Source organism: Aegilops tauschii, chromosome 5 (genome assembly GCF_002575655.3).
Source record: "Aegilops tauschii subsp. strangulata cultivar AL8/78 chromosome 5, Aet v6.0, whole genome shotgun sequence".
NCBI lineage: Eukaryota > Viridiplantae > Streptophyta > Magnoliopsida > Poales > Poaceae > Aegilops > Aegilops tauschii.
The window spans coordinates 76,936,950-76,952,602 of NC_053039.3; the positions used below are offsets into that span (position 1 = coordinate 76,936,950).

Here is a 15,653-nt window from a genome sequence, read left to right on the forward strand (position 1 = left end):
TCAATCAGCAGGGGGAGTTGACCGCCGGCTTGGTGATGCTGCTAAAGAAGAGCATTGCCTCGGAGAAGAAGGCGACCAGCGAAATCCTGCGACTTCAGGAGGACAAGGCGAAGCTCTGCCACGAGATCGACCTGTTGAAGGAGAAGAACGCCGGCTGGAAGAAGCTGCATGAGAATAGTAGTTCCTCGATGAAGATGTTGCAGGCCCTCGTCATGGAACAGAAGGAGGAGTTGGCGAAGCTCCGCATCGAGCACCCGGCTGCTATCAAGGTACGTAATGCGGCCGTGGAACAGATGATGAAGGCTCGCGTCGAGAAATCCCGCGTCATGGACAGAATGAAGAAGATGGCGGAGGAGACGCGCAAGGAGATGGAGGTCGTGGAGGCGATGAAGAAGCAGTTACGACTCCGCGGCGAATTAGATCATTTAGGGTGATAATCTTCCTTCTTCTTTTGCTCTTGTGTTTCATCTTTTGCTTCGGGTGTTTCGCCGCACGTGTCACGTTCTCTGCGAGGCATGAATAGAACAATGGTTTTTTCAGGGAATGAATAGAACAATGCTAACAATGAGATGACTAGCAAATTAGATCATTTTTTATCGCCATATGGCACTGGGCTGCCGTGTTTCGTGCTCCTCCGTCGCAGTACTACTCCAGTGGAAAACTTGAGTATACCGCACGGTTCTTTGCTCCTCCTCGATCAGGTCGTCGGCGCATTTATACGAGCAGTCAAATCACAAGGCCCCGCCTTCCAGCAGTAATGAGCCGTCAAATCACAAAGGCCCTCGCCTCTCGTGAAACCGACCAAGCTAGACTGCCCCGCCCTCTAGCCTTTTAAAAAATGTATACTTTTGTACAGAAGTAGTATCGATGGATTGCGCCATGGAGCAAAACTTGAAATTAAAAAAAAAGGTGGTACATATAGAGAGCGCTCGTCGCCAAATTATGCATATAGTACTATTAAAAAGGCTAGTCACAATAATGGTGTCCAGCACAACCCACCCCTCAAATAAAACTAAGAGGGTGCTTGGATACGTTTTAGTCCCATGAATAAAAGTAGTGGGACTAAAACATGCTAGCCTCACCCATGCTTGGATCCAAATACTAAAAAGGCTAAAATCAAGTTAATGAGCATTTATTATCCTCCAAACCCTCCAATCCAGAACTCGCCTGTGTTAAAGGAGAGGAGTTAAATGAGTAGGGAGAGGACTAATCCACATTTTAGTAGGGGTATCCCTGACTAAAAAAATTTAGTCTCAAGACTAGTTTTAGCCCCTCTTTAGTCAGGGGTGCTTGGAACTTTAGCCTCTTAAAGAGACTATTTTTAGTCAGACTAAAATAAGTCCCTTGGATCCAAGCACCCTCTAAGCATCCTGGAATTCTTTGACAAAACTAAGCACCCTGAAATTCTTTGACAACTAAACTGCTGGCTATATGATGTTGGCCATATATATTGTACGTATATAATGTAAAGAAACGAGTGGCCGATACTTCTTTGCTTGAACCGCACACTTGGCTGTTGCTCTTCATCCAACGCTTGTAGATATTGAAGCAAAGGTAGCCATCCATTGCAGCGTAGTGGATGTGGTCTATATCTAGTACATTCCACTGCCATGCATGACGATGAAACATGTATGGAGGTTTCTCCAGTTTACCGTATGAAGGATGAACCATGGCTCCTGCCAGGGTCAGCATTGAAGGCTGATGAGAGGACACCAGCCAATTCTTCTGGAGGTCGAAGGTGTTGCCTAATAGAGGCCTATCCGACGCAGGACTTCTCTGTCGTTACCAAAGTCTACAGTAACGAATTTGACTAGGTTGCTCTCCAGGAAGTCCTTAAAATCCTGGCACTCAACGTTGGCATGGCATATGTGGTAGACCAAGCATAAGTCATGCACGCAAACCTGGATCATGGCGGGCTTCTTCCTCTCTTTGTCCTTTAGATCCTTCTCTCGTCCCAGGACTGTGGTGTACTCAACATCTAGCCCAGCGACCCACTCATCATCTGAGTCTTCGAACATGCGTCTGAAGCGAGAAAGGCATCCTTTCACCGTCGTGGAAGAACGGGTGTAGATGACGTCGAACTCATCGTCGGTGATGGTTCTAACCTTGTACTCACCGCCGATTGTGGAGATTTGGGACGCCATGGATTTGGGAGGAGGGTTAGGATTAGTGGAACTGCCGTAATGTGAATGGACAGGACGACTAGGAGCGAACCGCCGAGTATTGAAGGACATGCGGGGACGAGTAGGAGTGAACTGCCAGCGTGCGAACGGCAGGGTAGTGGCTTTCCATTCTCCCATGGTACGGGCTTCCGAGAGCCCTTGGATCTGAGATCGAACGGTTGCATGGCGTGATTCTAGACCTATGGGTGAATATCCTATCCTGGAGGGTTATTCTGCAAGTTTTCAGCAACTTAGCATGCGACCGTTTGATCTCAGATCCAAGGGCTGCCAGCAGCCCGTATCATGGTCGCGCCTACCACGACCGTCGTGTCGCTCGCGCGGTCGCACCCTTGGAGATTTAACACTGTGCGTTAGGCTATCTGATGTTGGCATGTCATACATAGTCATCACTTAGTCACTCATACTACAACAAGGTTGGCTATAAGTGTATTTTTTTACTCTTCTCTATCTCTTTCTTCGTACTCCCTCCGTCTCATAATATAAGAATTTTTTTGACACTAGTGTAGTGCCAAAAACGTTCTTATATTATGGGACACAGGGAGTACTAGTATTTATTGCATTTGCCAAGGAGTGACCTCTTCCAATGAAATGGTGTTGCTAAGTTTGCTTCATTTAATTAGTTATAGACTCAAAATTGTCTTTTCACCTAGGTACACGCGCTTAGCACCGTTTCTTCCTTGGGTCACCAAACTAGTCTCTCTCTTCTTGATTAACTTGCCACATCAGACTTTATGCCTATGTGGCAAGCTTAAGCACCTGTAGGAGCAAGTAAAAGTAAGTACAATAGTGCGCTTTACATGGCATTTTTGCATATGTGGAGGAAAGAGAGGCAAGGAAAAAGTGGAGAAGTGGGCTCTCATGCAAGAGCCAGCCTCTACTACATGGTAGAGCATTGGGAGAGGCACCTGTATGGAGGTGGTCAGGAATCGGGAGACTCACGCCGGTCGTAGCGCCGCAGTTAAAATGATAATGGCAAGTCAAATCACGGGGCCCCACCTGTCCAACAGTAACTCGCTGTCAAATCACATAGCCCTACGTTTGCAGCAGCCTACTCCCTCGTCTTCTCGCGTCTCTGTCGAACCGACTAGGCGGAATTGCCCCGCCGCCTACCGCGCAGGAAAAGCCCGCCCTCGACTTTTAAATAGTATACAGTATACTAATTTTGTATCCATGGATTGCGCTCGTGCCATGGAGCAAAGCGTCTAGAAAACGGCGGTACACATGTACGGAGTATACAGCACGCCCGTCGCGTTCGCGTCGCACCCCAGATGGTCGGTCGGTCTGGCACGCTGCTCTCCGAATGGAACGCGCGTCATATTGCGTTTGCACACACATGTGGGACGGCAATTGAGAACCGACCATAGGCACACTCCCCGGCCCCGAAGTCGGGTGACTTAATAGAAGAGGGAGACGAGCGATAGTACTAGAGAAGTGTTGTACTACGTTGGTGCCTGGACGATCCCTGCAAGACACGGAAGATCAGTTCGTCCATGCATGTGACCAGACTCCAGCAGACACGCCTGGATTGGCTATCGTCTACATATCGTGCAGGCTGTGTTGTACATGGCTGTAGTTGTGGTGAGAAATCTAAAAAAATTCTTGTCATCTCGCAAAATTAGGTGTCATGTGCTTCGGATCACTGCGAGGGTTAAACAGCGACAACTGAGTTGGGCTAGTCATTGGGGGCACATGCACGAACAGTGACTACTCGGCTGTCATCTAGGTCAAGACGGCTATGTTAATTAGGACATCTATCGACGGACCCCTTTTCTACGAGTTTATCTTTAATTTGAGCTTTGTTCCTCATCTAGTTTGTCCGTCGGGATTCATGTTGTCTCCTTTGGGCAGTGAGATTATGATTTCTTGTCATGTGGCATTTTTCGTGTTATATGTTATAATCCGGCGCTTCAGATCAAAATGACGACAACTGCGCCTCCAGGCCACGTGCATGAAGACTTCTCGACAGTCATTGACGAGGTCAAGCCGGCTCCCGTAGACAAAAGAAAACTAGTACTACTCCACTATATAGGCAGGAGCCTCCGCGCTTACTTGCTAGTGTTGCTCTCTTCACACTGTCTCGGCCTCTCCAGATCTAAACACGACAGCGGTGGCCACTCTCTCTCTCTCTCTCTCTCTCTCTCTCTCTCTCTACTCACCGTTGGTCACAGATCCAGCCGTATCCTCTCCGCCGGGGAAGGTGAGAAGGTGCAACATTCACGCGGTCATCCTCGACGACGGCTCTTACCCACTGCTGGGCGCGTCCCGATCAGCCTGCCTTGCCGTTCTCTCCCAAGCACTGCTGGCGAGGGAGGGCCTCCGACCCCTTCTTCCTCGCTGCCGTAGTGTGGGCAGATTCGGCCTCCCGCCGCCCACCTAGCGACATCCCAGCGACCATCAGGTATAACTTCCTTCGAAACCGGCCTTGCTCTACTTCTCGAGCTCCTGACGTCGCTGCATTTGTATCTTTTACTATTTCTCAGGCCCCCTCGTAGAAAGGATCGATCGGCTGTTCGAAAACCACCTAATTTTTTTACGTTTAAGAGGTAAAACTAGTTCATGCACTCGAATCTAGTACAACTTGGTTCAAACAAGGAAGAAAGGGGGTGGGGGTGGGGGAGGATTTATTACCTGAATCTAGGACTTGGTCGAAAGAGGAAATAATGGGGGCGAAAGTAGCAGAGACTGGCTATCCAACTGGTCTCTAGGTCTAATAGGGAAATAAAGGGAAATGCAGTACAAACTCAATATAAACCCGATCTATTGGTTGAAAAAGGAAAGAAAGTGGGGACTAGGGGACAAGTCAACAGAGTAAGTCCAGCACTAGATTTGCTAGCCTCACACAGTATAAGGTGGCTATACCGAACAAAAATGGGACCAACCCAGATATCCTGTTCTGATGTTTGTTGCCCCGAGCCACTCTTATGTAATGCCACTGGTAAAATGTAGCAGTCGACTGTTAAAAGTAAGGACACGTTAAACCAATGTTGTTTTCAATGTAATGCCTCCAGTAATATGAATCAATGGCACTTCTTTACATGTCCTGCTAAAATTTCCCATTAAGATAAGTTGGTTCTTTTCGTTAGAAATGCAACTGTCCTAGTCCGCCTACTCTCCCGTGCCCAAAGTAATGTCGTATTTAACGGTTGTCATAGTTAATCCTAATGCCCAAACTAATATCTAGCAATGCCGGTGCTTTAGAAAATTGCTACTGTCCTTGTAGGATTGCCATTCAGATAAGGAACATGTTTCTTTTCATTTGATGCATGTTTCGTCACTTGTTAGTCACCCTCCTTTCCACCTTTTTTGTGCAAATAGAGATATACATTTCACGTTCGATCTTAGTTGAACTGCATAAATGATATCCAAATTATAGTTGAGCATTCCAGGAGCTTCACAACCAACCTTGATGTTGCTCAATTTTATTGCAACTAATGAAGAAGAAGCTCTGTGGGTTTCGTTTTCTGATGGAAATGGAACCGGGGCTGGAGCCCTTTTCTTAAAAAAAATTGAAGAAGAAGCTGCTAGCTCACGGGACATTGCTTCATTTTAGGTGAACTGCACCAAAAGGTCCCATGAATTGAATCATCCATGTTGGTGACTGAAAGAGCCAGCTTCAGCATCCCGGTCTAAGCACCCCCGGCCTCCATCCTTGCGACGCACAGTACACCTCGTTTGCCACCTGCTCGACCCTAGTGTCACTGATAAAATGAAGTAATAATACAGTTAAAATAGAGCGAGTGTCATCTCTATCATTTCATTTCCAATGTAGATAAAGAAAGTGCTTCTCTTTGTTAATGTATGTTTCATCAACTAGTCCCATTGTTAATGTTTAAGCGTTTCTGCAAACTGGGGTGCTTAATTTTAGTTGATATGTACAAAAATAGAGATTTGAATGTCTCAAGGCGCCTCCTTGTACTACCGCTGTACACTGATGTTCATCACTGGCAGAAGGTGTATCTGGGAGACTTGGGACGATGTCCAGTATGAGGCGTACCGTATGAGGCGTCGCAGGGCCCATCTCACCCTCGCAGCATGGCATACTATGATACTATCGCAATATTTTCTTCTATTTATTTTGTGTGTTTCATCAACTAGTGCCACTATAATGTAATCACGCTTTTTCATTATCTGTGCAAACAGGGTTATTCAGCTGCATTTTGGTGGAACTGCACAAATGTACGTATGGAACCGGCATATATGCAGAGTGCGAGGTGTGCCAAGTAAAAATTACTGACACCAACCATGCTGCATGCACGCATTGGCATCCACCACCACCAGTGGGATGTGTGGCGCTCTCTGTGGACGGATCTTTCTCGGCAGCAAATCATCTAACCAAATACTAGTAGCTTATATTGGCAGTTTTCTACGGAGTACTCTTTTCTGAAAGAAGCACCAATCTATTTTTCTTTATTTGTACACTGTGTCACAACTTTGACCCAAAGGTCCAGAGCTATTTTAGGGTGATTGGCGTAGTACTCGGAGACTGATTGTAAGCATGATTTTCATTAGCTGTCACACTGATTGTAAGCATGAGCAGGTGGAAGATTAGGTTAGTGCGAAGCTTACCTTAAACCCTACCGCCGCCGTTGAAACGAGGCGAGCGTCGAGGGAACCGTGGAGAACGGCGGGGAAGCGACGTCGCGCCATCCGGCCTCCTCTTGCGGTGGGAGAACGAATACTCATGTGGCTCCGGCTGGCTCTGCACCCTCACGAACGGCACACCATACTCGATCGATTCGTTATCCTCTGGGTGCTCGACCTTCGATCTGTACGCCCACCACCTCCGCCTGATTGTCGCCTTGGGCGAATCTGTCTGCTCCATCGCCTAGAGGAGATACTTGATGAACTCGGAGGACTGCGGCGTGACTGCCGTCGAGGAGTACATGTACATCGCCGCCCTCATCGCCGCCGTCTCGCTCTTTCGCATACATTGCCACATGGCCCGCACCGTCCTCGAAATCTCCCACTCATTGTCAAACCAACTAAGGATCTCCTTCAACCTGGCTAACTTTGCCTGGTAGCCGCCGGCGATCTGCCTGATTCGCTGCTGCATCCTCTCCATAGATGTCCTTCTGAGTGGTCCGGTGCTAGCTTTGGAAGATGGGAGGAGAGGCGGTGGTCTTGCAATAGAGAAGAGGGAGAGGCGAGACGGTGGTTTTGGAATGGAGATGATGGAGAGGAGAGGAGGCGGTTTTGCAATGGAGAAGATCAGAAGAGGGAGAGGCGAGACGGTGGTTTTGGAATGGAGATGATGGAGAGTAGAGGAGGTGGTTTTGCAATGGAGAAGATCAGAAGAGGGAGAGGCGAGACGGTGGTTTTGGAATGGAGATGATGGAGAGGAGAGGAGGTGGTTTTGCAATGGAGAAGATCAGAAGAGGGAGAGGCGAGACGGTAGTTTTGGAATGGAGATGATGGAGAGGAGAGGAGGTGGTTTTGCAATGGAGAAGAGGGAGAGGAGCGTGCGGCAGCGATTTAGGATTGGACGAGAGGGCCGGCGCGCTGTGACTGGATCAAAATCAAAATCAATTTACCCTTCAATTAAGAAAGCGACCCCACATTAACTAGTCTCCCTTTTATTCTGGGTCACAATTGACCATGATTTTCGCACATAAAATATATGTTATACATTGTAAAAATAATATAATTTGAAAGTACATTCAGATATGAACCAAACGATACAATTTTTGGTGACATGCATTCACATTTTGCTTGTCAAATACAGTACGTGGTCAAACTTTGACCCAAAATACGCAAAACAACAAAAAAATACTTCCAAGACCAGCGCTGCTCTTCCGCTCTTCTCCTCTTAAACCACCGCCGCTCCTCTCCTGTTCCAATCTAAATGCAGCGCCGCTCCTCTCCTCTTCCATTTCAAAACCACCGCCCCTCCTCTCCTGTTCCAGTCCAAAACCAGCGTCGCTCCTCTCCCGTTCTAATCCAAAACCAGCGCAGCTCCTCTCCTCTTCCATTCAAAAACCACCGCCAGCGAGTGAAGCTGCTGTGGAGAAGTAGATCGATGGAGGAGTACAACCGATACATGAGGATCGCAGAAGGCGACCCTGTGAAGCTAGCTAGGATGTTGGAGATACAGTCTTGGTTTGACAACAAGGACCAACTAGCGGCAACGGCGACATCCATGGCCAAATATCTGCAACAGAGCGAAAAGGCGGCGATACTCCCGGAGGGAGTCGCGCCGGAGTACATAGAGCTGCTCCTCTGGGCCATGGAGCAAACAGATTCACCGAATCCGATCGTGAGGGAGCGGTGGTGGGAGTATCGATCCCAGATGGAGCATCCACCAGAGATTGAAGGATCGAGCATCTACAGGGTGCCGTTTGTGAGGGTGTCCTGCCAAAGCGAGCCGGTGGAGTCTTTGTCGACCGAACCCAACTGCAAGAGGAGAAAAGCAGTTGGCCCGACGACACTTCCCCGCCATCGTCTCCCTCGCCGTTCACATCGTCTCACGGGGCGGCTGTCTGCCGCCGAGGAATAGGAGGGGGCTGCCCCCCCCCCAGCCCAATAGTCGGGCAGGTTGTGAATTGTCAGGAGGAGCTTAGGGTTGTCAGTATTTGCAGGTTGTGAATTGTGTTTTGTGTTGTGTATTTTGAGAGTACTTTCAGATATGAATGTCTTTTGAATTTCAGATTTGCAGTATTGAGCATATGAAGTATTTTATGAATTTTAGAGATCTATTTTTAGCACTTAAAAAATGTAGTTTCATAGGAGTATAAAAGTGCAGACAATGTGATTCTCAGAGAAGAAACTGCAAGTTTCAGTTTCAGATAAGAAACTGCAAGTTCAGTTTCAGATAAGAAACTGCAACTTTCAGAGGCAGAGCATTTATATTAACACGGCCTTTTCAAACAGGGTTAACATCATGTTGGAAGTTTTATTCATGGTCGAAAATGGAACTACCAGCCAGTTAACATCATGCTGATCAACATTCATGCATAGCACATCTTCATATGATGCACAGTCAAAATGCCCACACAATGTCGAGTGTGCGAAACACAGAGAAAACGAGGGACGAAGTTTTGGCAAGTGTTGGACGTGGTTTTCGGCTGCCCCGTCTAGGCTTTCATTTTTAACATGCGCAGCCCACGACCTCGGATGGGAGGTCCATAGGCGTGTTTGTATTTTCTTAGGGCCGTCATGTATCGACCGGCCTATGGACCTCCCATCCGAGGTTTTATTTTTGGCAGCCCAATTTATGTATTTGTTTGAAGAAAACGCAGAGGTCTGTTCTATTTTTCTATATAAGAATAGGAACGCCAGGTCCAAATTATGTTTCCCTTCTAACTATATTATATATATTTAAATTATTTTATATGTTATTATATATTATTTTTATTGTCATCATATATTTAACAGATACTTACATATGTAAGAAAACAATATCCCACATCTTATTAACTTATAAAAATAATTTCTTAACAAATAAAATCCTCGATTGTTTTGGCACGAAAATACTAGTGATTGTGTACAAAAGCTTGGTAAGATTTAAGGACGAATGTAATAATATCACTTATTATTTAAATATATTTATAACAAAATGCTCAGCCCCTTTTTATTTTTTGATAACATTGCTGGCCCAACCCAACATTATAATTAGAATCAGCCCAGCAAAATCGTGTATTTCGAGAAAGTGCAAATGGGCTGTAATTTTTTAGGAAATAAAATAAATGGGCCGCATGGACGCTACATTATTTGTTCACCCAGCCCAGCTAATGGCTGTAATTCAAAAAAATCAAATTGACTGTAAATTCTACCGCGCAAAAAAAAGACTGTAAATTCTGAAAAAAATAGGTTGAATACATGCCACATTTTTGGAGGCTGAAATGTGGGTCAATAGGTCGAAGCCAACGCAAGTCGTTGTCAATTTAGTCAACAAATGATTCTGACATGTTAGCCGTTGGATTTACATCCAACGACCGGCATCCATCTTCAATCTCTCGTCTTCTTCCTCCAGCGCCGCTGGGACCACCTCCCGCCTCCTGCTGCTAGCCGCTCTGCTTAGCACGCTTCGCTATGAAGCGCTACTCCACCGTTGGCCAGGCCACCCTCCACCCCTCCACACCTCATGTTCTTCTCCACCGACTGCCGAACCACACCGCACTAGAACCAGTTAACCCTCGTACACCTCTCCGTCTGCGACTCTACTCCCGCGTCTTCCCATCTCCGGCTCGTTGCAGTCCAGGGCCTCGCCGTCGTCCACCACCTTGGATGCGCTCGGCGCGGCGTGGTCAACGTGGTCAATGAACGACACCATCGGAAGTAGACTGTGCGTGGAGAGGCTGACAGCTGGGTCCACGGCCGCACACAAGGAAATGCCTCCTTATTACGCGCAAAATAATGATTCCTCCACCTGACATCTGGGACCCACCGGAAGGGCCTCTGTAATTCGCGAAAATAACGTGCCCCCCGCTGACATGTCGGACCCACCAGCTATCTTCGCACGCAAGGAAGTGCCTCCTTATTACGCACAAAAAATGAATACTCCCCCTGCCAGTTGGAACCCAGCATAGTGGGAGGCTGACTTGTGGGCCTACCAAGTTGACGGGGATGGAGGGCTTTGTCAACTTAGTCAATATGAACGATTCTAGCTCCTATTACCGTACGATGTTCATCCAACGGCCGTAGTGCTTCTTCAACCTCTGGTCTTCTTGCTCCAGCCGCCCAAACCAGCGCCGGTCGTGCCGCGTGCTCCTGCCTCCCGTGGCCGGCTGTGATGCCGCGGAGGCCTCACCGCCCCTTACTACTCCCACCGTTGGCCAGGCCATCCCTCTACTCACCCACACCCCCTGTTATTTTGCGGCGACAGCAGCCTCACACCGCAGCCAAACCAGTGAACCCTCGTACTCCTCTTCGCGTGGGCATCCACTGCTGTGTCTTCCCCGGCTCCGAGTTGTCCCCTTCCTAGTCCTCGCCGTCGTCCACCGCCGTGGTGCTCTCGGCGCGGCGTGGTCAACGTGGTTAAGGAACGACTTCCATCGGATGTGGACTGTACGTGGAGAGGCTCACAGCTGGGTCCACGGCCGCAGCAAGGAAGTGCCTCCTTATTACGCACAAAATAATGATTCCTCCAACTGACAGCGGGGACCCACCGGACGGGCCACCGTATTTCGCAAAAAAAAGTTTCCCCCTGACTGCTGGGACCCACCAGCTACATCTTCGCACGCAAGGAAGTGCGTCCGGGCAAAAAAATAATTCGCCCCCCTGACTGCTGGGACCCACCAGCTACATCTTCGCACGCAAGGAAGTGCGTCCGGGCAAAAAAAACGATTCACCCCCCTGACTGCTCGGACCCACCAGCTACATCTTCGCACGCAAGGAAGTGCCTGACAGTCGGGACCCACCTGGTCGAAGCATACGTAGCGTTGTCATTCTGGTCGCGAACGTGTACGTACATATATACTGGTGGATGTAGAGGCGCACACGTGTCATAGTAGAGGCGCGTACGTGTCGTAGTAGAGGCGCGCACGTAGCATGTACACGTACGTACAACGGCCAGGGTGCAAGAAAGAAAATACGGCCACGTATGTGTACATACGGGCGGGGTCTCGAACGCCTACTCGCGCATACGTACGGCCAGGGCTCGTGTACATGGCTGGGTCGGAACGGAGAAACAGCGTCGTCGTCGTGTTCATGGGGAGGCAACGGAATGCGTCGTGTTCATGGGGAGGCAACGGAATGCGTCGTGTTTATGGGGAGGCAACGGAATGCGTCGTGTTCATCGGGAGGCAACGGAACGCGTGGGAGCCAACCGGCTGGGTCGGAACGGAATGCGTGGTCGTGTTCATCGGGAGGGCTTGGACGGAACATGCGATGGAAACGAGGCCTGGCGTACCGCAAAACGAAGGAAACGAACCTCCTACGTTCGGAACGGGGTCCTGTTGATCGGGAGGGGTGTGGCGTACCGCAAAACGGAGGAAACGGACCTCCTACGGTCAAAACGGGGGTCCTGTTGATCGGGAGGGGTGTGGCGTACCGCAAAACGGACGAAACGGACCTCCTACGTTCGAAACGGGGGTCCTGTTGATCGGGAGGGGTGTGGCGTACCGCAAAACGGACGAAACGGACCTCCTACGGTCGAAACGGGGGTCCTGTTCATCGGGAGGGGTGTGGCGTACCGCAAAACGGGACTCCACGGGATACTGTTCATCTCCACCGTCGACCTCCTCCAGCCTCCACGGGCTCCTGTTCATCCAGCCTCCACCGCGCGCTACTCCACCGGCTACTGTTCAACCACCCCTCCACGGGCACCCCTCCACCATCTACTGTTCATCCAGCCCTCCACACCATGGGGTCCTGTTCAACCACCCCTCCACGGGCACCCCTCCACCGTCTACTGTTCATCCAGCCCTCCACACCACGGGGTCCTGTTCATCCAGAGGCAAAGCCACCGCTCACTGTTCATCCAACCCCCCCCCCCCCCCCGCAACGCTCACTGTTCATCCAATCGATCGGCTTCAGTTAGCAGCAGTAGCGAAGGAATCGCTCGATCGGGTTCAGTTAACAGCCATCGATCGATCGCTCGGGTTCAGTAACGCGTAGCCTGCAGTGCAATCGCTCGGGTTCAGTTAGAACCCAACGCCTCGCTCGGGTTCAGTTAGAGCCAACGCCTCGCACACACGCGCGTACGTGTACAAGAGAAACGCGCATCGCTCAGCCCCCGACCTCCCACCATAACCGAGAACTCCCCGAAATTTTCCTCGCCCTCGCTTCTACCACGGTTTTTTCCGTCATGGACGGCCCAAAGAATGTCATGCAACTGCGTCTCCGGCCCGCCCAGGACGAAAAGCCCATTTTCTGTCATGATTTTTTCTCATAGAAGTAGGAGCCCACCACATCTATGATGATACCGGGTTTTGACACAATTATCGTCATAGAAGTGTCATATGTATGACAGAAAAAAATTCGTTCGGCCCAAAATGTCACGGATGTGTCTTTTTTTTGTAGTGTGTAGTGCACGTGAGGGGTGAGCTGGCTAAAACGATTAACATTAAGCATGCGGTAAAAAAAGCTAATACCCGACCATTGTCGTCGCACCTTGGGTAGATCATGAGTTGTTGACACAGGTGGCAGGATTGCAGGGACGACCGCCGATGGCGAGGAAGACGTGGCACCATACGATGGCTGCATGGCGACCCCAGGAGGCGAGCGACGGGCACCCCCCAGAGGCGGTGTCCGGGGGAAGCAGATCAGCATGCCCTTCTTGTGGAAGTCGCCCATGGAGGAGATGAGGTTGGTGACGTCAGGCGAGGCGACGGTGAAGGAGAAGCATGAGTCCCCGTCATCCGTGACGTTGAAGTGGTGGTGGACGCCGCCGAAGAGGCTAGCGAGGATGAGGCCCATAGAGGTGGCATCGAGGGCGAATGGAAACTGAATGACGTGCGCGTACATGCGGCATCCGTACGTCTGGTCTGATGGATGAATGGAGATTGAAGATCGAAGTTGTGACCAAGTCACTCCCTCGAAGTGGAGACCCAGGTCGTCTGGAATTTGGAGCAGTTGTGCAAGTGACATACAAGTCGCAACAGTCTGGGATGGAGGTGGAAGCGGGGGCAGGGTTCTAGAGAAAGAGAATGCATAGTTGCGGTGGCGGATTGTGGTTTGGGCGAGGATGATCTCGGCGACACGTGCAGAGGCAACATGAAAGCGAGAAACAAGGGGAGAGCCTTGGCCACGAAGAAATCAGCAGCACTACCACCAAGAGCGGCTTGAAGAAGAGCGGCAACTACAATGGCATCAAGGTGGCGGTTGGCAAAGCCGAAGACGATGTAGAGCGGCGAAGCGAGGTGCAGAGCTGGGGTGGTGATGTCGAGGCGGAGGTAGTAGCAGCAATCATCCTCAAACTCTAGGCCCATGGCGTTGCCGCACCCCAGGAAGTAGCGGAGAGCAACCTGGCCGGCTTTGACATAGGGCAGGTTAAAGAACGGCGAGGGGGGTGCAATAGAGGGGAGGAACTCGTCGAGAGGATTGGTGGCGAGGGCTAGGGCCGGTGGGTTTGTGGTGGCCAGAGCGTGGCCGGAGGCCGGTGTGGGAGGAGGAGGAGGGGGTGCGGGTGCGGAAGCGAGAGCGAGAGCCATCCTTTCACTCCTCATCACATTTAGATCTCGTGTGGAACCCGACTATATAAGCCCGGTATAATAATGAGTAAAGGAAGAAGTTTATTTCTAATATAATTAATCATTATAGGTAGGGTTCTACCTTCTTCTTCTCCCGTAATGAGATCTAGTTCGCCTCCATCAAGGCGATCTCGCTCCCCAAATCCACAAAATATAGATTGGGGTCCTGACAAGAACATGGGAGTGTATCCATTGATGAGTGTGAACTTAGGAGTTAGGGCGCTAAAAGCTCCTTCTACTAGCATTTGTACCAGATATAAGAATTCAATCTTGACGGCCCACGATCTACTAAGGAAGTGAAGCAGGCACTTTTCGGATGTACCCAACAAAGGCCCTTGGCCCAGATGTCCCAGGTGACTTCATTTTCCCACTGTGCCAGGATATCCGTGGATGTGAGGTTTTTAGAATGGGGGCTTGTGAAGAGCCCGAACTTAGATTAACAAAGTCATCATTCAACCTATATTACAATGATTAACAACATGCCAACACGCCAAACGATACAAAGTGGTGAGAAGAACCTCTAACAAAGCATATCAAAGTCAAGCTAAAACAAAGAAAACAAAGCATTTCTACACTAAACACAAGCACATATTTGCTAAAACTATCAGCACCCGTCCACGATTTGACGGGCGGCCCTAAGCATCGAGAATTAGCACATCCGAGGAGTCCACCCTAGGAGCAACCTTTGATCGCATGCGCCTAACGACTAGCGAAGGTTTGCCGACTTGAAACAATAGAGAAAAGCACTGCATGTATGAGAGAAAGCTTTCCCAGTAACTATCTTCGTCGGCGGCATGGAGAAGGGTGAGGAAGAAGGATGTCGTCGGCTGGGGTCGGGGTCACCCTCGAACGAGAACGGCAAGAAAATCGAAAAGTTCTTATTCAAGAGACTCTGGAGATGAGATATCTCGAATTGCCTTCATATAAAATTCATATATGACCCAGAGATTGTCACGCAAGAGTGAGGCGGATTGGGCCTCATAGAAAGAGCTCTTAGGTGGAAACAAGGAATGCTGGAAATTAAATCAATGTAGATGCAACTATTTTACACTAAGACATCGAAGGGTGCAGCAATGACTATTTTTAGGCACGAGCATGGGATTTTATCAAGTGCTTTGGCTACAGTCTATGAGGGAATTTTCGATCCAGTTTTGGTAAAAAGCTATGGCCTGCGGTGAAGTGGTATCTTCAACGAATGTTGTTCACTTGAATTATGCGCAGGTGGCTATGGATTGTTCGACAGTGGTAAATGATATTAATTCAAGCTCCCTCTATCCGGTGCAATTTTGAAGGAGATCGCGGTGTAGAAGAGCCACTAGGCAAGCGTAGAGTTTGGACATGG

At 49.4% G+C, this 15,653-nt stretch overlaps 1 pseudogene; it reads right to left on the minus strand.

Moving 5' to 3' along the window:
- The window catches only part of LOC120964550 (uncharacterized), a 38,876-nt pseudogene extending 24,604 nt beyond the window's left edge, over window positions 1–14,272 (minus strand).
- Between the last annotated feature and the right edge of the window lie 1,381 nt (window positions 14,273–15,653).